The sequence below is a fragment of the Lycium barbarum genome, chromosome 12, assembly GCF_019175385.1.
Source record: "Lycium barbarum isolate Lr01 chromosome 12, ASM1917538v2, whole genome shotgun sequence".
Classification (NCBI taxonomy): Eukaryota; Viridiplantae; Streptophyta; class Magnoliopsida; order Solanales; family Solanaceae; genus Lycium; species Lycium barbarum.
The window spans coordinates 401,407-425,325 of NC_083348.1; positions in this window are offsets into that span (position 1 = coordinate 401,407).

Genomic DNA, 23,919 nt, shown 5'->3' on the forward strand with positions numbered 1-23,919 from the left:
TTTATATTTTACTTAGATATTTTAAGATTAAATTTCCGATGACCCAAATTGAGCTTTTCATATGTTATATTAATATCATTTGATTCTTCGAATTGAACCCATATTGGCTAACTTATTTTTACCATAAGATATTACAGTATTAGATAAGTTTTATGTTAAAGGTGTGCGCATGTAAATTTTGATTAATTATTATTGTACTTCGAAGTTCATCTATCGATTGAAACGAAAGGACTATAATTTACATTTTAGAAGTATTTAACATTAATATAATTTTATATGTATTTATTACTTTAATTTTAAACTTAATTCTACCTTAAGTGAAATCTTTGCTAATTACTTATTTTGCCAACATGTACGACACAAAATTACAGGAGAAAATAAAGCAACTTTATGTCTAACCAGATGAATAAAAACTAGAAATAGCAAATGATAATCAATAAACAATATCAACAAACACTAAATAGTATTATAAGAATAATATGTTAATTCAATAATTAAGCCTACATTAAGATAGAATTTGAATGATAGGATAATTCTTTACGTGTCTATAATAAATTCTTAAGGAAAAATATATTTTAAAACAAGTTTAATAATATTTCCCCAAAAGACTCAAATGTATATGAGTATGCTTTGTGGGGTCCACTATAATCTTTTCCATGACATTATTATTTTTAGTGGCATAAAAAAAAGTCCCTAAAATTCTCAAAATTTACCAAAATGTTTGAGGATTCACAAAGTCATAAAAACTTTAATTAGGGGTAAAAAGATAAAATAAATTCATTTGAGGACTACAAAAAGTTGGTAATATCAAAATCCATGTGGAGTGTTCTAAAAAAAAAAATGAATGAGAGCAAAAAATGAAAAATGAAAATATGCAAGAAAAAGTCAATAAGAGAAGCCACATGTAAGCATCTTATTAGTGTTGTGAGGATGTGAAGACTACAAAAACTCACTATCCTCACTTAAATATAGTAGTAATATGGTATTAATACCTCCATCTCATTATTTAATTTATCCGGTCCAACATCAATTATAAGATGTGAAATTAGTATCTTTATATTTTGTTGGACAATCCTCCCCATAAATTAAGATTCAAGAATCATTTATTAACAAATAGTAAATAGTTCGAAATTATTTTCTAGAAGCATTCGTATTGTAAGGTATTATTAATCGCAAATTCCAAAAAAAATAAAAACAGAAAAGGGAATAAAATCAAGAGCGGCAATGGAGCATATGTGAGGATCATTAACAATGATGCAACTTATTTATATTATTGTTATGTAATATTGTGAATCTTGGAGATTCACAATAAAATTGAATATTTAATCATTGATCATCAAAGCTTAGGTCATTAGGTGCTTCCGTCATGTTTTAAGATCGAGATAGAAAATAAACACATTACTTAAGTCCATTTTTAAATGTTGATCATGATTCAAACACCCAGAATACAGTTATTGTTTTACGCATTATTAATTTAATAGCTTAGACACATCTTTTCTGAATTTAACTCACTCTAAAAAGTAAAATTTATTTTCACTAAATTGTTCGTAATTAATTAGTATTTATTTCATATAATTTTTTATTATGTAAAAAGTTAATACTTCTTGATTATTTAAAATATTATTTATTTTAAATTAAATAAAAACTTAAAATACCATATACTAATATACTGAAAGTAATCTGTTAAGGGCCTAAACCAGATCCTTAAATAGTTGGACTACACACCTAATTGTAAAAGCCCATGAGGGAGTGAGCTTCATAAATGAATATAGGGAAACTTACATAAACCACCATATTTTGAGATTTTCTTACATATTATAACTACTTTTTCATATTTACCATATGTAGCTGATTTTTTTATTTTTACTGTTGTATTTTGTTTGTAAAAATACATGTATTTCCTGACCTTTCTTATTTTTTGGACGATTTTTTAGTGCTCCATTAATTATGGAATCTTCTAATAATAGATACACCTCACAAATCACATATTTACCATATCCTCCATAACTCATCAGGTTTCTCTTTCATAGTTAAATACATGTATTTTGTTGGGCTAAATATTTGGGTTGTATTTTTTATAGTTTAATACATGTATTTATTTTCCTATTTTTTTGAGCTAAATATTTCGATTGTATTTCCCCATAGTTAAATACATGCATTTTTTTCCTATTTTTTGGGGCTTGATATTTCGTCTGTATTTCCTCATAGTTTAATACAGGTATTTTTAAATACAAATGAATACAAGAAAATACACTCTATACAAAAAATACAAGCGAAAATATAAAAAATACCATTGTATTTCCACCAAAAAAGATGAATACATTCAAATATTTTTTTAAAATACACTGTAGTCGTGAGGAGAACTACAACATAAACAAAAACACTAAAATTTACCAAAATTTGTTACTTGTAATGGGAGTAAAAATCATGCTAAGATGTGAGAGAAATCATGCTAATTATGATGAAGAATAATGGGAGTAAAAATCGGAGAGAGAGAATTTAAGATGTGAGAGAAAAATATTTGAAAAAAAAAAAGAGATTGTGAGTAAATGGGAGAGAGGTACCTTATTTTTAAAAAAATACACTGCAATTATAAAAATAAGTTATAGATGGTAATTTGATAAATAATTAATTTACTAATAATAAATAGAAAAAAAAGATAGTTAATATTAATAAATAGATCTTAAACATAGCTATAACAAGTAAAATTTTCATGAATAAAGTCAAAAATGATATGTAGGACAAACACCAATTCCAGCGGCTAGCCACGTGTAAAGTTTAAAGAGTTGAAATTCTACTCAACTTGTGTCACTCTTTCATTGTGGGATAGAAGGGCTATAATAAATGATAAAAATAACCCCGTGAGAATTAAAAAAAACTCTCATTCTCTCTTATATATAGTTATAATATAAGGAAAACACAGTTGTAAATAGAGTTCAAAATAAATACTACTTTTTGAATTTTGAAAATTTTACCTAATAGTTGGACTTTGAAACCTAGATGACTTGTCTGTAGATAGTATATGCCAATTAGGACTTTCCATAAAAACGATCTAGAAAACATAAACAAAAAAGTTATATCTTTTTTAATCAAACTATAGTTACATTTAAAAAATCCTAGTATAAATAGGAACTGATTATAGTTGGATGAGACTCCTCTCCATCTTTCTTTTCTTCATTTTTCAATAGTTTCTACTTGAATGAGAGACACATGTTAAAGTTAAGAATTAAATGTTGAGATCTAATTATCGAAATTAAAGTCCTAATCATGGTTTAAATAACAAATATTTTCTTTATTTACTCTAAAGAATATTGACAATCCCAAAATTCTAGCTAAAACATTATCTCACTTATAAATTATCCTAACATTTTCTATCTTTTCCTATTTTATTACGTGCTCTTTTTTCCCTTCTTTTGAACAGTTTTTTTTTTTAACAGTTCTTCTTAATCCCCCCCACCCCCCCCCCCCCACCCCCACGTTCTCTACATTCTATCAAAGATGGGAGATCTGGATATGTTCCCAAAAAATTTCTAGTCATAATTCTTGCTTATTTACACAAACTTATTCACTTAACATGATTAGTTTACATGAATGTTGAACATGATCCGAGATGAAAATATTGAAAACTAAAAATACTCTAACACCTAATCACAAAACTAAAAAGAGCACGTAATAAAATAGTAAAAGGAGAAAATTTTAGGATTAATTTATTTGTGAGATAATATTTTAACAAAAGAGGAGAAGATTTAGCAGTATGCAATTATCCCAGTTTAGATAGAGCTTGGCTGCTTATCGGTTCAAAAAATGCAGATGTGTTGTAAATATTATATTGTATGTCCATTTTACTCGGCCACAAAGTTAGTTTGGTCATTATGTTTTTATGGCTTGTCTTAGAAGCCTTTTTCAAATATGGCTTGTCCTAGAAGCATTATGGCTTGTCTTAGAAGTCATTTTCAACTATGGCTTGTCTTAGAAGCCTTTTTCAAATATGGCTTGTCCTAGAAGCATTATGGCTTGTCTTAGAAGCCATTTTCAACTATGACTTGTCTTAGAAGCCTTTTTCCTTTTCTATATATAGAGGAGCTTGTTTGTATTGGAAAATATATAGAAAGGAATACACAAAACAAAAGTTAGAAGAAACAATTGATATAGTCCTATTGTTTCCTATCTCTCTCTCCGTATATCTTTTGCCTTTTTTTTGAAGCTTAGTCTTTATTTTATAACACGTTATCAGCACGAGACTCTGTTATCTTGAGCATGTGTATAGCAAAATGGTTCGAATCTTCGATATATCTGCCGAAGCAAAGGTGAGATTATAATTCTCAAAGCAATTTCAGGTAACATATTTCAAATATTTATTTATTTATTTGTTTTGATGGCTCGATCAATTGCTATTGAGTTCAAAGATAAACGAAATTTTTAACTGATTATGCATACTCTTATAAGGAGCTTCGTTACCAAGCTAATTATTAGTTCTCACGGTATTGAGCCAATTTTCTTTCTATATTTGCTGGCTCACTTCTGACTTTAGAAAGAAGCAAATTTTGGTTACTTTCAAAGGATTTAAGTGGGCTTGAGAGTTGTATGGTCACAAGATTACCATCCGAGGTATTTAGAGAGAGGTGGCCAATATTGCAGGTAAGAAATTCGAGATTTTTTGGTTGCTCTTGGTTTGATATTTTTATCAGCATGATAAGCGCTTTATGTAAGATGAATTAATGACTCTTCTTGAACTCCAGTAGAGTTCATAATAAATTTACAACCACCAGAAGTGGTAATAGTTTTATGGGCTTGTTGTTGGGACTAAATATGTATGCCTCAATTTGCTCCTGAAGTAGCAATATCTTAAAAGAGGTTATAAGCTATCACGATTTGATATGCTTAAGGCACGTTCAAATAATTATATTTTATTCCTTAAGAATGAAAACCTTTGATAAATGTTGCAAGTACAGATCCATTCTCTGAAGTGAATGTGATAGTATGTAGTAAAGCCTATAAATGTAAACGTGCATTTGATAGTGAAAATATCATGATTCATCTCCAGAAGAGGTAGAACAATTAAAAAGAAATATTCTGAATATTCTATGCTTGATTCCCGAAGTAATAAACTCAGAAATTCTACTCCTGAATTAGTAGAACTTTGAACTCTACTCCCGAAGTAGTAAAACTCTGAATTTTCCTCCAGAAGTAGTAAGACTCTGAATTCTACTCCAGAAGTAGTAAGACTCTGAATTCTACTCCAGAAGTAGTAAGGCTTTGAATTCTACTCCCAAAGTAGTACAACTCTGAAATCTACTCCCGAAGTAGTAGAATTATGAAATTTAATCCCGAATTAATAAATATTCTGAAAATTTACTCCTAAAGTAGTAAAGCTTTGAAATTTACTCCTGAAGTAGTAAGACCTTAAAATTTACTCTCGAAGTAGTAAACCTTTAAACTTTACTCCGGAAGTAGTAAAACTTTAAACTTCACTTCTGAAGCACAAAGAACGGGTAAAATATCTGAAATATTCTGAGCAGTGTCTTCTTGTGCTTGAGCAAAATAATGAGCTATTGATGAACGTCGTATTGCAAGCACATGTGAATAATCAGGCTTCATTTCCCGAAGTGAATGAAGAAATACCACAACCTATCTCCTGGAGAGATAAAATACAAGGAATATACATGCTATTTTTGTGGTATGAAATTAAGACATAGCAACACATACCTGTCGTACGCAGAAACATATTTAATAATTTTATCAAAGTATCTTTTTAAGAAAAAACAAAGCAAAACAGAATGTTTCTACTATAACCACATTGATACATTATGGTTAGTTGTTATTGATTTCCTTGAAGGAAATAACAATTAATGTATCTCTTTATGAAGGATGTGACTATTATGTGGTTGACGCTTAGATACAAAATATTCAGTTAATGATGAATCTCCCTGAAGGAGATGTTTGAAATATTGAAGTTTAGAATTCGATGTTTATTTCATGACACCAGTAGTGTCGAAATTTGTTTTCATGGTACCAGAAGTATTTAAGAAATATTTGATAATAGAAATTAATGATCAAAGGCTCCAGAAGAGTTAATTATTTATTTACAAGTATCATGACACTAGCAGAGTCCAAATAATATCTGATTATGATAGATAAATTGAAGTCTCTTGAAGGGGTTATATATGATAGCACCATTTATCCGAGATCGTAATTGTTACGTTTGAAAAACAAACTGTGGTAGACCTGAAGTTTACTAATAATAAAAATAGTTATCATATTGAGACTACAAATGATCGGAATATTAAATATCTTCAAGTTACTACGGGTAAGAAATACACATGTAAAATGTTACCCGAGCATGATGAGATCACATACCACGATAAACCAGAAGTCTATTGTATATATTGATATACAATCTCATGCAATAGTAAACCAGAAGTTTATTAAAATAAATAGCACTCGTCATCGTAAACTTGAAGTTTACAGGTACAGATAATTTTATTAGTTGACAAGACCCTTTTGATCGTCCTGATTTAAATCTGATGTGCTTATTGAGTATTAGAAACATATTGAAGAACTAGAAGATTCTTCAAGAACTTGTATGTGTTGCTTGTTCTCATGATAAGCTGATTACACCAGCTAATGTTGGGACTGAATCCCCTAAAATTCTAAAAAAATATAAAAGGTGAATATGGGCCCCTTCACCTGCGATGTGATGTCTTAAATAGATGCATCTATGAGACGGTCACATGTATGTTTATTGTCAACTGGCAGTTTGACATTTACGAAGTTGCTTGCTCAAAATGATTGAGTTGGAAGCACAATTTTCAGAATATGTAATCAAGACAATCATCTTGATAATGCTGGTTTATATCTAAGTTGGTTTGGCATTAGATGCCTCCATAATACAGCTAAACCATTGCTTATGAGAACAGAGTTTCAGATGTTGGTCTGAGATACGATATATTGCATACAACAACACTTGTATGCTTCAGATCAATAAATTTTTGATAAATTCTCCTCTCATATTTGGTTCAAGGTTAGGAACTAGATATTTTCATCTTTTAGCATTTGATGTGCAGTACATGATTAATGGATATACCATGATGCACACAGATGGATTTTTCCAAAGAAAATGGGGACATATGTCACTAAAATAAGGGGAGAGAATAAGCAACTAAGAAATATGTTGTGAATTATCAGTATGATCCTCAGATAATTCAAGTCAAATGCTGGAAGCATTTGCTGACCCAACTATTTCATATTTCATCTGCAAAATGCTCTTAATGTCCCTGAAGGACAAAGTCTACAGCGTGCATGGAGCATGGTAGACCAATCGGTTCCAAATATAATAATCCTTGAAAAAGGGAGGAGCAAATGATCATAATAAGGAGGCAATGTGCTCTTGAAGAGCTACGACATAACACTTCATAAACCTTATGAGAGGTTCAGGTACCTGAAAATAATGAAGTGATGAGATCTCAGTAAGTTATATCGAATTGCGAACTGATACGAGATGATATCTCATCGACGATATCTTTGATATGGTATGGCGCGCAATATTGCATGAGATTGTGAGGGTATGAGTTCTACGTCTCTTAAATCATGCTGACGTAGAAATAATTACCAAGTGATATGATGCATCTTGGTAAGCGATTGGACCTATAGTTCAGACATTAGAAGATGTCACAATTTATAATGATGGAAGTTGTCACAGCCTATATGGCTTACTTGACAAAATTTATATGAAAATTTCTGAAGGATTCAAAATGCCTGAAACATATACAAATTCTTGGGAAACTTGTTTATAATTCTTAAATGGATTAAATGAATCAAGGCTGATGTACTGAAATCGCCTTAATGAATATTTATTGACGAAGGGTACAAATAAGATCATGTTTACCCTTGTCTCTATATGATAATCAGAACCTTTTATATTATTATGCAAGTTGATGACTTGAATATTATTGGAGTTCTTGAAGAGTTTCCAAAAGCACTTGATTATATCTGCTGAAAGAGGTTGAAATGAGAAAGTTGAAATGGTCCTGAAGTACCATATATTTGTGCAGTTGATGCATTTATATATCTTGCTATAACTACAGGCATGATATAATTTACTCCAACATGGAGTTATTGAAATAGATCAACTGCATATTGCAAATGAAAGCCCTGACATGAATGTATTTGTCCTAACCAATATTGTCAAGTGTTTTGGACATACAGGGCATTCATCTAATCGACATAAGAGTTCAATCCAGATGTGTTATCTATTTCCATGAAGGATTATTGTCATGACAGTCAAATCATAGAAAGACAACAACAGATTATGAAGCAAGTCATGATGTACTTGTCCTGATTGCAACAATATTATACGGCGATGATGCAACTTTATCTGAGAAAGGAAGATGCAGATCATCAACCATTTCGTCAAATGATCATTTGACAGATCTGATCAAAGCTCTGCCAATCTCAAGATATGATAAGTTGGTATACAAGATTTGTCACGTCATCGTCAAGAATTATGTGATGCTTTTAATCAGGGGGAGCAAATTAAATACACGCTGTACTTTTTTTTCCTTGACCAAGGTTTTGTCCCATTTGGGTTTTCCTGGCAAGGTTTTTAATGAGACAGCTCTCAAAGCATATTACTAGATATGTGTACTCTTTTTCCTTCATTAGGACTTTTTCCCACAGGGTTTTTTCCTAGTAAGGTTTTATGAGGCATATCGTCTATTAATGGACATCCAAGGGGGAGTGTTGTAAATATTATATTGTATGTCAATTTTACTTGGCTACAAAGTTAGTTTGGTCATTAAGTTTTTATGGCTTGTCTTAGAAGCCTTTTTCAAATATGGTTTGTCCTAGAAGCATTATGGCTTGTCTTAGAAGCCATTTTCAACTATGACTTGTCTTAGAAGCCTTTTTCCTTTTCTATATATAGAGAAGCTTGTTTGTATTGGAAAATATATAGAAAGGAATACACAAAACAAAAGTTAGAAGAAACAATTGATACAGTCCTATTGTTTCCTATCTCTCTCTCCGTATATCTTTTGCCTTTTTTTTTTAAGCTTAGTCTTTATTTTATAACAGTATTTTTAGCTTCTTTAAGGCATTCTTTTTTTCATTTGTGGCCCAAAGATAATTGTTCTGCTACAGCCTACATGCTCTAATCTCTACAAAAGAATGCACACTCGCCAAAGGGTAATAAGAATTCATACATATATTTGTGACAGAGAAAAATTATTATATTAAATAATTGAGAATAAAAAAGAACATACAGTGCTCGAACAGAAAATTAAACAAAAAAGCTATTCAGATCTTAGTAATAAAGGAAAGAAGATTGGAGACCGAATAAGCAAAAGAGGAGAAGATTTAGCTACCAGCTATAGAAATTACCACAGAAGTCTCCCAAAAAAATTATCACCGCAGACTTGTGTTGAATGTTGGTCTAAAATTATTGACTCACCGGAACATCACATTACATCAATCAACAAGACTCAAAACTCAACATTTTCTCATCAGAAAGTTTGCTTAATGTGCTTTTATACAGGTCAATTCGTGATTCATCCTTCAAACTCAGAATAATAAGGTTCAGCGAGACTAAAGAGCATCCACAAACAAAAAGATCAAACCTTTCTTCATGGGTTTGGTAGGAGCAGCTACAGCAACATCAATCTTGAAAAAACCACAAGAAAAAAAATAACTGGGAAATTAATTGAAACTGAAATACTCTTGAACCAAAGGATATATGTGAAAGGAGATAAACTGGTTACCTTAATGAAAGTATTATAGGTTTTTTCATTTTTTAAAGTTTACGAACATTCTTTTAATAATGGATTTGCATCTTCCAGCAGACTCCATCTGAATTGGCGGAAAATAACATTCTAGGATACTTAGTGAAAGTTGAGAGATTTTGTGGTTAGAAAAATCGTTCAAGCATCTGAGTCCAAATCTTGAAGGAAGCCAAAAGGGATCTTTGAAAAGCCTGCTTGGACTAGGTAGTTGGTGTGGAGAAATTGACCAAACCAGTCAGTTTGAATAATGACATAATCTGGACTACTTTAGCCCTTACTATCCTGGCTGCTTATAAGCTAGTGTTGCTTGGCTAGTCTTTTTGAATGATTAAACTGCCTGGACTATTTAGCCCCTGTTCGGATGGTCGTTTCCGTGATTTATATATAGTATAGTATGGTACAGTATGATATTGTATTATATTATAATATATTAATAAATAGAGAAAAGACATCATTTAACCTTTGAACTTGACACGAAAACTCACTTTAGCAACTAAATTTAAGTTGTATTTATATATCCCTCTTAACAACTTTCATTTCAATTATTTTCCACCCCAAATGTTGACGTGGAAAAAAAAAATTAAGAGAGTAAACAACACAAAAAGTGGACCCGCTGGTATATATATATATATATATATATATATATATATTATTATACAATTAAAAAATAAAATAAAAATAATATACAAAAAAATAAAATAATAAAATAATAATAAAAAAAAGATGGACCCCATAATTTCAACATCCTTCTTCATCCTCTCCTTCTTCCCCATTCTTCACAACCCCTGCCCCTCCACCCCCGTTGCCACGCCCCACAGTCCCGCCGCCCCCTCCCGCGTTGCCACGCCCCACAGCCCCGCCCCACCACCTTTTTCTTCACCCCACAGCCCCGCCCTCACCACCTTCTTCTTCTTTTTCACCCCACAGCCCCGCCCCCACCACAACCTCGCCCCACAAATCCCTCTTTCTCTTTATATTCTCATCAATCTTTTCTTTTCATTTTCACCCTTTTTTGGTTTCTTGATTTTGATTTTTGTTTTCTTTCAAAAATAAAGTTATGGAATCATGGTTATGGAAGAAATGAGTTTGCTAATAATAATCATAATGGCTAACAATAACAACCAAAACAACCAATTTGGTCGAATTTGAGTGTAAGTGGGACTAATTTGAGAAGGAGTTGGATGAAATTTGTTGGGGGAGATAATGGCGGTGGTTGTGGGTGTGGGTTAAAGATGGTGGTGGTGATTTTTTTTTTTTAAGGGCAGTTCGTCCAAACTGATAATGGTCAACAATAACAACCAAAACAATCAATTTGGACGAATTTGAGTGTAAATGGGACTAATTTGATAAGGAATTGGATGAAATTTGGTGGGGAGATGATGGTGGTGGTAGTGGATGTGGGTTAAAGATGATGGTAATGATTTTTTTTGAAGGGCAGTTTGTCCAATTTGGACTGATAATAATAATAATTTTTTTTTTGGCGGTGGCGGCGGCGTAGTGGTTGCTAAAGTAGGGTGAGGATGAGGAGAAAGAAGAAGAAAGAGAAAATGGAGAAGAAGAAGAAAGAGAAAATGGAGAAAAAATAATAAAAGAAAAACAAAAAATAAAGTGTTGGTAAATGTTGACATGGCAATGACGTGGCAACGATGTGGCAATGACGTGGCGTGAGTGTAATACACCTCACCTTGTGAGAGTGGTATTATTTTTTTTAGGGTGGAAAATAATTGAAATGAAAGTTGTTAAGAAAGGTATATAAATACAACTTAAGTTTAGTTGCTAAAGTGAGTTTTCGTGCCAAGTTCAGGGGTTAAATGCTATCTTTTCTCTAATAAATACACTGTTTGGATGGATTGTATCGTTTATTGTGGTTTAATAACATTTATATTGTTTAGTTTGATGGTATGATACTGTATACAAACATTAAGTTTACTAAAATATCCTTAACCTTTAATTACAAACTAGTTATATATATTAATAAAACTAAGATAAAGAATAAAATAGGACTTTAAAAAACTAAGTAGGTGGTGGGTGGGGGTGGTGGTTGGGGGTTGGGGGTGGGGTGGTAGGTAGTAGGGTGGAGGGTGATTGGTGGTGGGGTGGTAGGGTGGGTGTCGGGGTGGGGGCAGGTAGTAGGGTGGGGGTGAGTGGTGGTGGTGGGGTGGTAGGTTGGTGTGGGTGTGGGGATGGTGAGGTAGGGGGTAGGGGTGATGGATGGTGGGGTTGGGCGTAGGGGTGGGGGATGGTGGGGTTGGGTAGGGGTAGTGGGTGGTAGGGTGGGGGTGAGTTGTGGTGGGGTGGTAGGGTGGGTGGTAGGGTGGGGGTACTGGGTGGTAGGTTGGGGTGAGTGGTGGTGGGGTGGTAAGGTGGGTGTCGGGGTGGGGGTTGGTGGGATGTAGGGTTGGGGTTGGGGGTGGAGTGGGTTTGGGTGTGATGGAGGTGGGTGGGATATAATGGAGAAATAAAATATGTAACCACGCAAAAATCACCAAATCCATAGTTATAAAATTTGAACTTTTCATGGTTATATAACCACGGTATTATACAACATCATACAACATAATTTTAAAAATAATAATAACAAACATGATTTCATAAAAAACAATACATTAATGAACCACGAGAAACAACCATCCAAATGGGGGTATTAGCGTTTAACATCATTAAATACGACTGACATCCTGAAATCCTCCTTAACCGTATGTGCAGCTAAGAGCTAACCAACTAAACACCGTGACTGTGTCTTAGATGAAAAAATGAAATGAAATAATATAGTTGAATTGAATTAACTAAAACCTAACATGTATGGTGAAAGAACAATAAAGAACCAAATAGAAACTCAGGGAGAAAGCAATTTTCCATCTTCTACATATCAACAAAGCCAAACTAGTGGAGAAGCTTATTTGAGTAATCATCAAAAATTGGTTCTGAAAAATAAGCTTTTTAGCTTCTGTTCTTTTTGGCGCAACAAGAAATTTTCCACATGTTTCTGTATACGGTAAAAACCGGATATATGAAAGACCGGTGACACCGGGGCCGAGGGTAAGATCAAATGAGCACGAGTATGATCAGTCTTTTCTTCAGACCGGGGGATTGCACCAGATGTGGCTGATCCGAGAAAAGATAAGTAAATCTGTTGGTCCGGTGTCTCCGGACCAAACTCAGCGTTTCCGTTAGTCCGGTTTCTCCAAGTCAAGTTCTTGTGGCTGTTAGTCCGGTTTCTCCACGTCCGAATTGATCGTGGTTGTTTGTCCGGTTAACTAGTTGCGGAATCGCCACGCGTCAAGACCGTTCTGTCATTTTGTACTGACAACCGTACGGGTGTCAGACCGTATAGCCCTACCTTATCCTTTTAGGGTTTCATTATTCTAAAAAGGCTTTGTATTGTATGTAAGGCCCATGAGGCAAAATTATAAATAGAGGACATTTCCCTACTTTTAGGGGTTGATTTTCTGAGATCTAGAACATTGTAATAGAAAATATATATTGAAACTCTCTCCCTCTCTTTTGGTCCGAATCATGGCGTCTTAGCTTTGTTTGTTCATTCAATACAATTAGCTTAATCATCAATATCTACATATTTATTCAAGGCATCAACACATATATTTCTATAAACATATTATTGCATACGAATTCATACATATTCCACATCAACCCAAAATAGATTAAAGTTTATCCACATATCCTATACCTCACTTATAAATTCAATTGATTACCTAAATTCGGGATAAATAGTTTGGCGCCCACCGTGGGGCTAGGATAATAGTGGTTTTTTAATCTTGGCTTCTACCTCCTACCTGTTAGATTAAGAAATCTTTTGCTAATCTCTGCAAAAACGGACCAAATGACAAGCAGTGGAGAATATGACCATGTTAACAACAACAAGATTGTGGCCGAAAACGAGAACAACGGGTTACGGGACCTACCAGCAGATCCAATAGACCCAAATTTCGTTGATTCGAAAGAAGGCCTCAACCGGAAGAACACCGTGAACCAGGAGAATGCCACCCAACCGGCCACTGATCCCTTAAATACTCATAATTCAATTACTTTATCCCAAGCACAAGGCCGGAAATCACTGGATACCCCGGATGAGATTAACTTACGTTTAGTTTTTGAAATGTTGCAGGAACAGAGAACCGCCATCGTCGAACAGGGAATCACAATAGCCCAGCTGCAAAGTAAAAATGATAAAGCAGCCCCGGAGAGGTCGAAAGCCGTCGTCGAACCAAGAAGGGATGAAACACGGATAGTCTAAAGTAATGGATCGGGAGCCGGTTTATCCACCGAAGTTCTGAGAATGCTAGAAACCTTGGCAAATCGGGTAGACTCAACTGAGAAGAGGGTGGAAACATATAACTCTCGGGTGGACCAGATCCCGGGGGCTCCTCCAATTCTAAAAGGGCCGGATTCGAAGAGGTATATCCAAAGGCCTTTCCCTCCAAGTAAGGCTTCGAAGTTGATCCCGAAAAGGTTCAAGATGCCAGATATCCAGAAATTCGACGGAACAACGGACCCACAGGAGCATGTGACTTTATACACGTGTGCCATAAAAGGCAACGATGTCGAAGAGGATGAAATTGAGTCCGTTTTGCTAAAAAAATTTGGGGAGACACTATCGAAGGGGGCGTTGACCTGGTATAACCATCTGCCCGAGCATTCAATCACTTCCTTCGAAATGCTCGCAGATGCATTCATCAAGGCTCATGCCGGGGCTAAGAAGGTGCAGGCCCGGAAGGGGGACATCTTCCGCATATCCCAAAGGGATGATGAATTACTACGAGAGTTCGTGAACCGTTTCCAAAGGGAATGGATGGAGCTCCCTCCAGTTCTGGAGGAATGGGCTGCACAGGCTTTTACCAAAGGGCTTGATCCTCGAAGCTCGATGGCCTCATTCAAGCTAAAAGAAAACTTGTTAGAATATGAGACTGTGACCTGGGCAGATGTTCATAACGGGTACGAATCAAAGATTCGGTTAGAGGATGACCAGCTCGAGCTCCCCCCGGGACCCGTAAATATGAGCAAAAGCTCTGAAAGGTCGAGAAAAGCTTATGACCCGGAGGTCCGATCATCAAATGACAGATACCGGCCATACTCTCATTTAGAAAAGTCGGGTTTCAGGTTAGAGAAATCAAGGGTTGGCCCCAATCAATTCACTGGTCGGGGGTGATAAACGGGCTGAGCGCCTGTCGAACAGTCGAGGTCTATCATTTAGAAGCGATGTCGGGAGTTCGGTTAGCAACAAAGACCTAACAAGGATATCGGAGTACAACTTCAGCATCAATACCTCGGATCTCTTCTCGGCCATTGGCCGTATCGCAGAAGCAAGATGGCTGAGACCATTGAGATCAGACCCGGGTCAACGGGACTCGAGCGTGATGTGTGAGTATCATGGAACCCACGGGCACAGAACTGAGGACTGTCTCCAACTGAGGGAGGAGGTGGCTCGGTTACTGAAGAATGTCCACCTTCGAGAATTCCTGAGTGAACGAGCTAAAACCCACTACAAGGAAAGAGAATCTCACAAACGGGTCAAACCGGTGGAACCCCAGCATATAATCAATATGATAATCGGAGGTATAGATGCTCCTCGAGGGCCGGTGATGAAATGAATAAAGGTTTCTGTTGTGCGTGAGAAGCGCAGCCGGGATTACGTACCCGAGGATTCCATCTTCTTCAGCAATGAGGATGCAGAAGGCATCATTCAACCGCACAATGATGCCTGGGTAATTTCTATTCTTATTTTTAAATCACAAGTTAAACGTATTTTGATTGACCCAAGTAGCTCGGCCAACATCATCCGGTGGAGAGTGGTTGAACAACTAAGGCTACTCGATCAGATTGTACCGGTGGCCCGAGTACTCAGTGGGTTCAATATAGCAAGTGAAACCACGAAGGGGAAGATTTCTTTGCTGGTCAACATTGATAGCACCATTTAGCAAACGATGTTCTATGTCATCAAAGGGGATATGAAGTATAATGCTTTGCTTGATAGACCGTGGATTCATAGCATGAGGGCGGTGCCAAGGACACTACATCAGCTACTGAAATTCCCGACCCCGGAGGGGATAAAAACCATCCGAGATGAACAGCCTGCTGCAAGGGAGATATTCGTGGTCGAGGAAAAGCCACTCTTTCCTAAAAAATCGGATCTAAAAGATGATGAATCAGTCGGAGGCAAGGATGCCCAATAGCAACTAAAGGGTACGGGTTCAACAACGGAGTAGAAGGGGTCAGACCCGGGGAATGAAGAGGTTGATTTCGGCGTACCTAGATCGTTCGTCTTACCGGATGACTCGGATGCAACCAAACCTACTGTAGAGGAGCTGAAGCAAGTCATCTTGTTCGAATATCTACCGGATAGAAAGGTATACCTGGGCACGGGGTTAACCTCGGAGCTCAAGAACAAGTTAATTAATTTCTTCAAGCTAATGCCGATTGTTTCGCATGGTCCTATATAGATATGACAGGTGTGCCACCGGAAGTGACTTGACGAGAGATTTTCCCCGGTGAAGCAGAAAATGAGGCCCATGGCAGAGCCAAAACAGCCTTCGTAAAGGATGAGGTAACAAAGCTTTTAAAAATAGGCTCTATTCGAGAGGTAAAATATCCGGACTGGCTAGCTAACGTAGTGGTGGTTCCGAAGAAAGGTAATAAATTTAGAATGTGCATTGATTATAAGCATTTAAACAAAGCATGCCCGAAGGATTCATTTCAGATACCTCACATCGATAGAATGATCGATGCGAAGGCCGGGCATGGGATGTTAAGTTCTCTCGATGCTTACTCCGGGTACAACCAAATCCGGATACACCCGGAGGATCAAGAGAAAACATCTTTTATTACCCGGTATGGGACTTACTATTACAATGTCATGCCCTTTAGTTTAAAAAATGCCGGTACAACTTACCAATGCCTAGTTAATGGGATGTTCGAAGAACGGATAGCGAAAACAATTGAAGTTTATATTGATAATATGGTAGTCAAGTCCCTGGAAACAGAGGACCATTTAAAACATTTGCAGGAAACCTTCGATGTACTCCGTAAATACAACATGAAGCTTAACCCGGAGAAATGTGCCTTCGGTGTCCGATCTGGCAAGTTCTTGGGTTTCATGGTGTCGAACTGGGGGATTGAAATTAAAGCGAACAAGATCAAAGCCATCAAGGATATTGAGGTGGTAAATAACGTCAAAGGACTGCAGAGGCTCATCGGAAGGATAGCAGTGCTAAGCTGTTTCATTTCAAGGTCTTCAGATAAAAGTCACTGTTTTTTCTCCTTATTAAGGAAGAAGAATGACTTCGTTTGGACACTAGAATGCCAAAGAGCCTTGCAGGAATTGAAAAGATACTTGTCCAGCCCGCCTCTGCTGCATACACCGAAAGTAGATGAGCAGTTATTTCTCTACCTTGCCGTATCCGAGGTAGCGGTAAGTGGTGTTTTGGTCCGAGAAGAATCAGGTACGCAATTTCCTATATACAATGTGAGTAGGACTTTAGGGGATGCGAAGACCCGTTATCCCCACCTTGAAAAGTTGGCTTTGGCATTGGTAAGTGCTTCAAGAAAGCTAAAACCTTACTTTCAATGTCATCCGATATGCGTAGTGACTACTTATCCTCTAAAGAACATCATGCGTAAACCGGAATTATCGGGTAGACTAACCAAATGGGCCGTAGAGATTAACGGATATGATATCAAATATAAACACAGGACGACCATTAAGTCTCAAATCTTGGCCGATTTTGTGGCAGATTTTACCCCCGCTATGATCCCCGAGGTTGAGAAAGAGCTTCTGCTCACCTCAGTAAAGGCTTCGGGTATTTAGTCTTTACACATGGACGGGGCCTCGAACCTAAAAGGTTCCGGGCTAAGCATCGTCCTTAAAACCCCCGGGGATGCCATTAGACAGTCGATTAGAACTATTAAATTAACTAACAATGAAGCCGAGTATGAGGCTATGATTGTAGGTTTGGAATTAGCTCGGAGTATGGGGGCTGAAATAATCGAAGCAAAATGCGACTCTCTCTTGGTCGTTAACCAAGTGAATGGCGTCTTCGAGGTTAAGGATGAACGAATGCAGAGGTATCTGGAGAAAACCCAAGTGATACTACACCAGTTTAAAGAGTGGACTGTGCAGCATATACCCAGGGAGCAGAACAACGAAACCGACGCATTGGCCAATTTGGGCTCTTCAGTCAAAGGGGAGGAAATGAACCTCGGCACCATAGTGCAGTTGATGAATTCGGCGGTAGAAAACGGGCATGCTGAGATAAACACGATGGGTCTAACTTGGGATTGGCACAACAAATACATCGACTACTTGCAAGATGGAAAGCTTCCGAGTGACCCAAAAGAATCACGGTCACTAAGGACAAAAGCAGCACGATTTTGTTTAATAGACGGCCAATTGTATTGGCGATCTTTTTTCGGACCCCTGGCCAAGTGTTTGGGTCCCGGAGAAACCGATTATGTGATGAGAAAAGTTCACGAGGGTACCTGCAGTAATCACTCCGGTGCAGACGCCTTAGTTCGAAAAATTATCAGGGCCGATTATTACTGGAACCGAATGGAGGAGGATTCAAAGAATTCTGTCCGGAAATGTGATGGGTGTCAAAGGCATGCCCCGATGATCCATCAACCCGGGGAGTTGCTACATCTGGTGATATCACCTTGGCCTTTCATGAAGTGGGGAATGGACATTATTGGTCCTTTGCCATGGGCACCAGGTAAGGCCTGTTTTATTTTGTTTATGATTGACTATTTCTCTAAATAGGTTGAAGCGCAGGCTTTCGAAAATATTAGAGAAAAGGAGGTTATTGACTTCATATGGGACCACATTATTTGTCGTTTCGGTATCCCGGCCGAGATAACTTGTGATAACGGTGCTCAGTTCGTTGGCAGCAAGGTTAATAATTTCCTCGAAGGGTTGAAGATCAAGAAAATTGTATCAACTCCATAGCACCCAAGTGTAAATGGACAGGCGAAATCCACGAACAAAACAGTAATTCAAAATCTAAGGAAAAGACTTGAAGCATCAAAGCATCACTGGAGGGAAGTTCTACCGGAGGTATTGTGGGCTTACAGAACCACATCAAAATCAAGCGCGGGAGAAACACCTTTCTCGTTAGTCTACGGGTCCGAAGCCCTCATCCCAGTAGAAGTTAGTGAACTGAGCCTCCGATTCAAATACGCCACCGGTGGGTCAAACGAGGAGGCCATGACCATAAAACTCGACCTTACAAACGAACTTCGCGAAAACGCGTTGGTCCCTGTTGCAGCCCAAAAATAGAGAAAGGAAAGATACTACAACCGGAGGGCCAATTTTCGACATTTCCGAGTTGGGGACTTGGTACTTCGGAAAGTTACTTTGAACACCAAGAATCCTAACGACAGAAAGTTGGGTTCGAACTGGAAAGGGCCGTACAAGATAACAGGAATAACAGGTAAAGGGTCGTACCAACTGGAATCCACAGATGAAATCTTCATATCATGTACGTACAAATACTTGCAATATAAAGAATACAAAAATTCATTTCGGATGTGTCTTTTTGTTAAACACCCTACACCAGGGGTTACCGTCGAAATTCGATATCTTTTTATCGAAATACCCTACACCGGGGACTACCATCGAAATTTGACAAAGGAAACAAGGTCGCGTTGAATCGAGACAAAATCTTTTAACACCCTCGAATGGGGACTGCCATATCAAAATTTGAAAAGGTAGGAATTCAGGTGTCCGAACCTAATCTATGATAAGTAAGTGGTTGAAAAATATCGGCCCTAAAATGCCTATCGTGATTCTGGGACGTCCGAATTCACAAAGCATAAATAAGTCCCACCGAGCAAATCATTCAATTGAATCCTCGGATAAAAATGTACCGAACGAAGAGGAAAGCCAATCCTCAGGCACAGTCTAGAAAAAATGGTTCCGAACCTTTTAACGGAATAAACAATTAAGGCAAATGTCATAGCAAGCATTCGAATAAAAGAATACAGAGACAATCAGAAGGAAAAATGCACATTCCATATACGAAAGGTTTTACATCTGAAATTTCTACAAAGTAAAAAAAAAAGCCAAAAAGGCAAAAAGCAAAATAAAGGCTAGCGCGGGCCCCTAGTCTCCCGGTGCGACTGGATCCGGAGTGCTCAGAAACTGTTCTCTCGGAATCCTCAGACTCTGTGTCAAGGGCTTTCTTAGCGTCATCCTTGATTGTTCTGGCTTCAAGTATCAGAACCGGGAGGTGCCCAAATCCTTGTTGAGCTTGTTCAAGGGTAGCCCTCTGGGACTTCCACCGTTCATATTCAACCGCAATCGTGGTATGAGCCTTGGCAAACTCTATGTCCTTAAGAGACTCTTCTAATTCGGCCTCAGCTTTGGCCAATTTATCCACTAATTCCGACCTCTCTTCGTCGAGAATTCTTTGAACTAGTGTAACCGACTCAAGCTCGGCCTTAAGAATGTCATTGGCCTCAGCTGCCTCCTCGAATTTTCTTTTGAGCTCGTCGCAAATTCGAGCCCTATCCTCGGCTTTCTGTTCCATTACCCTCAACTTTTCCTTGTTCGTAGCATTTTCGGATTCAAGCAGCCGATGCCTCTCGGCCATCTTCACGGCATCAGTCTTGATCGAATCAAGCTCACTTCAGAGTTGGGAGATAGTGGCCTCGAGTTCACCAAGCCTCGAAAAAAAATGGGCATTGTCTTGGCTAAGGCCGACCTTATCCGCTTTCAGGAGCCGGTTCTTTACAACCATTCCGACCAACTCAGCCTTCAAATGAAGATTTTCGGCCTTCGCCGCTTCGAGCTCGGGTTGAAGGTTGGAGAGGGCAGCGGCTCGGTTCAATTGATCTTCTTTTTCTTGCAAAAGGTGCTGGAACTTCTTTGTTTCACGACCCTGGGCATCCAGCTGGCCCTTTAAGTCTTCTACCTCTTGCTGATCACGGATAAAGGCCTCATTGACGCGCACAACACTCTGTGAAAAAAAAAAGTTAAACTTGGATAAAGCTGGAGCTAAGGTTCACATTGAATTATGGAAAGATTATATGATAAGCTTACCCGGTTACCCGCGTGCATGTCCTCTTTAATGAGGCTCTGCCAGGGGACTCCAGCCATCTTCCTTTTATCCGAGTCCGAAATGAGGGGCTTCAGATAGTTTGCTACTCCCACAGGACGGGACAAGAAATTGCAATCCTTGGGGATGGTAACTATGGCCGACCTAGTCCTCCTCGGTTCCACGGTCGAGGCCGGGAAGACACGTCCTAGGCTTTCCCTTGAACCAGTTTCGGTGGCCCAGCTAGCTGCCCTCGTGACCCGAGGGATAGGCAGATGTTTGAAACCGGCTGCTTTCCCGGTTGCAGGTGGTGTATCCGAGAACATGTCGTCGTGGTTATCCAACCTCGGCGCAGGAGAAGTTAGAACAGCCCCAGCGGTCTCGTTAGAAGCAGGTGCCTTGGATGTTGCAGCTGGATCACCTTCGGGCAGTGGGATGGCATCCATTGGAGCCTCGATATCAGGGATTGACTTAGCTCTTCGTTCGGCTTCAGCAGTAAAAGCAAGCCCGGATCTTCTAGTCCTTTGCAGGGGAGTATCTTCAGATGAAGCATCACCTAAAATGTCAACGAATTCAATTGACCTTAGAGGAGTGAGATAAAGAACTTCTTCCCCACCTGTGTGCAATGCCGGAACGGAAGGTCCTTCCTCGGCTGTAGGAAAGGGAGGAATGGTGACTTCCTCCTCCGGAACGGAGGCGACAGAGGGGGCCACACTGACCCTTCGAATAAGAAAGTCGAGCTCTGATTCATCCCTCAGAGTCCGAACCACGCTCCTTGCCCTTTTCTTTGGCTTCTGCCCTTTGTCCGAGGTCTTTATCCGCCTCTTATTGGCAGCAGCAATGAACCGAGATGTCCCTGCTGAATCAAATTCAGGAACCGGTGCAGCAGGCTCGGCTTTTGGTTCTGGTCTCGGGTCCACCGAGCCCCTGGGTAAACCTGAATACTGAAGGGGTTATAAAAAGGAAAGGAAAAAGGAAGAGATACAATATATACCAAATCAAGGAGTGTTACCATGATTTTAGGCAACCCATCAGCCACGCGATAGGTCTCCCATTTCCGTTTTTCATGAGTGTGTTGACTGCCATTCAGTCATGTTCCAGACGGCCGGAGGTATCCATGGCACAGCTGATAAAAAGAATGAAGGGGAGAAATCGTGTGAATATAAGGGAGCAAGTGTTGACAAAGCATGGAAGAATAATTATTGAAGGGAGAACTAATAAACGTACGTCTATCGTTCCACCTCTCTGGAAAAGGCATATAATCAGCCGGAATAATGTCTACGGTCCTCACTCGGACATAGCATTCTAACCAACTTCGATCTCTGTCTTCGTCCATCTTAGAAAAGATCGAGTTCCGACCTCTCTTGGCGAGTTTTATCATACCCCCTCAGAATAGCCTCGGGAAATATATCCGGATGAAATGCATCATCGTGAATTCCCTATTGATGTTGTTGGACAATAACCGGAGGCAGGCCACGGTCCTCCATATAATTAGACCAATTTGGGCCAGGGTCACATTGTACGTCCGGCACATCTCCAAAATAACCAGGTCAATTGCAGAGACGAGCTTGAGCGTAAATGGATAGGTGTAAACATACAAGAAGCCTTCTCTATGATCAGTGATAGATTCTTCGAGCCCGGGGGCGAACACTTGCACCGGACGGCTATCCCATCCGCAGTCGACCCGAACCTAGTCAAGTTTATCTTCGGTAATAGACGAAGGATACCGCCTTACATCAAAACCTCTATCCGCAATCAGAGAGGGCTTCTCGACCTCAAATTCTTTGTTGTAGTTGGGTTTGGATGGCACTATGTCCAAAGCGGTACATTCAACGAAGGTTTTTCCCTTAGGTTGTGAGGTTGGCTCGGCTCTTTGAGAAGAAACTGAGGGAACATCTTGGGAAGTAGTTTCGGTATTGGTAGACATTTGGAAGATGTGAAAAAGAAGATTGGTGAATTCGCAGTAGGAGACGAAACAAGTTGAAGGAAGTGTAAGAAAGATTGAAGAGGAAGTTGAAAAATTCAAAACGACGAAGTGAAAGAAGAAACAAAGCAGCACTTTCGATCAAAGAACAGCAAATGGAGAAGTTGGCAAAGTTGGCTTTTCTTACGAACAAAACAAGCAAGAAATTAAGAGACGACAACAATAAAAAAACAAGCAAGAAAATGGGAGATGAAAACGATCAGGAGTAAATGAAGAAAGTGAAGAAGTGAAAGTGGTAAAATGAAGGGGTTAAGGGCCTTATATAGGCATGGTAACTGTAGCGGTTACAGAGGTCAGCCAACCGGGGGGCGCCACGTGTCCTACCATTAATGAGACGTGATATAAGGCGACGTGCATTACAGTGGTTCCCGAGATCAGCCATTTGGGGCGAGACACGTGGCCGATGTGAGAAGGACGTGACATAACTGTTCCCGCCGAAATCAAAAGATAAGAATGAGCTTATGGAACCACCGGGTTTGTGAGTTATCCATTTCCCGTTACTTCGGTAAAACTACGGTCTGAAAAGTGTGGGGACTATCTGTATATGGTAAAAATCGAATATATGCAAGACGGGTGACATCGGGGCCGAGGGTAAGATCAAATGAGCACGAGTATGATCAGTCTTTTCTTCAGACCGGGGGATTGCAACAGATGTGGCTGATCCGAGAAAAGATAAGTAAATCTGTTGGTCCGGTGTCTCCAGACCAAACTCAGCGTTGTCATTAGTCCGGTTTCTCCAAGTCAAGTTCTCGTAGCCATTAGTCCGGTTTCTCCACGTCCGAATTGATCGTGGCCGTTGGTCCGATTAACCAGTTACGGAATCGTCATGCGTCAAGACCGTTCTGTCATTTTGTACTGAAGACCGTATGGGTGTCAGACCGTACGGTCCTACCTTATCCTTTTAGGGTTTCTTTATTCTAAAAAGGCTTTGTGTTGTATGTAAGGCCCATGAGACAAAACTATAAATAGAGGACATTTCCCTACTTTTAGGGGTTAGTTTTCTGAGATCTAGAACATTGTAATAGAAAATATATATTGAAACTCTCTTTCTCTCTCTTTTGGTCCGAATCAGTGGCGTCTTAGCTTTGTTTGTTCATTCAATACAATTAGCTTA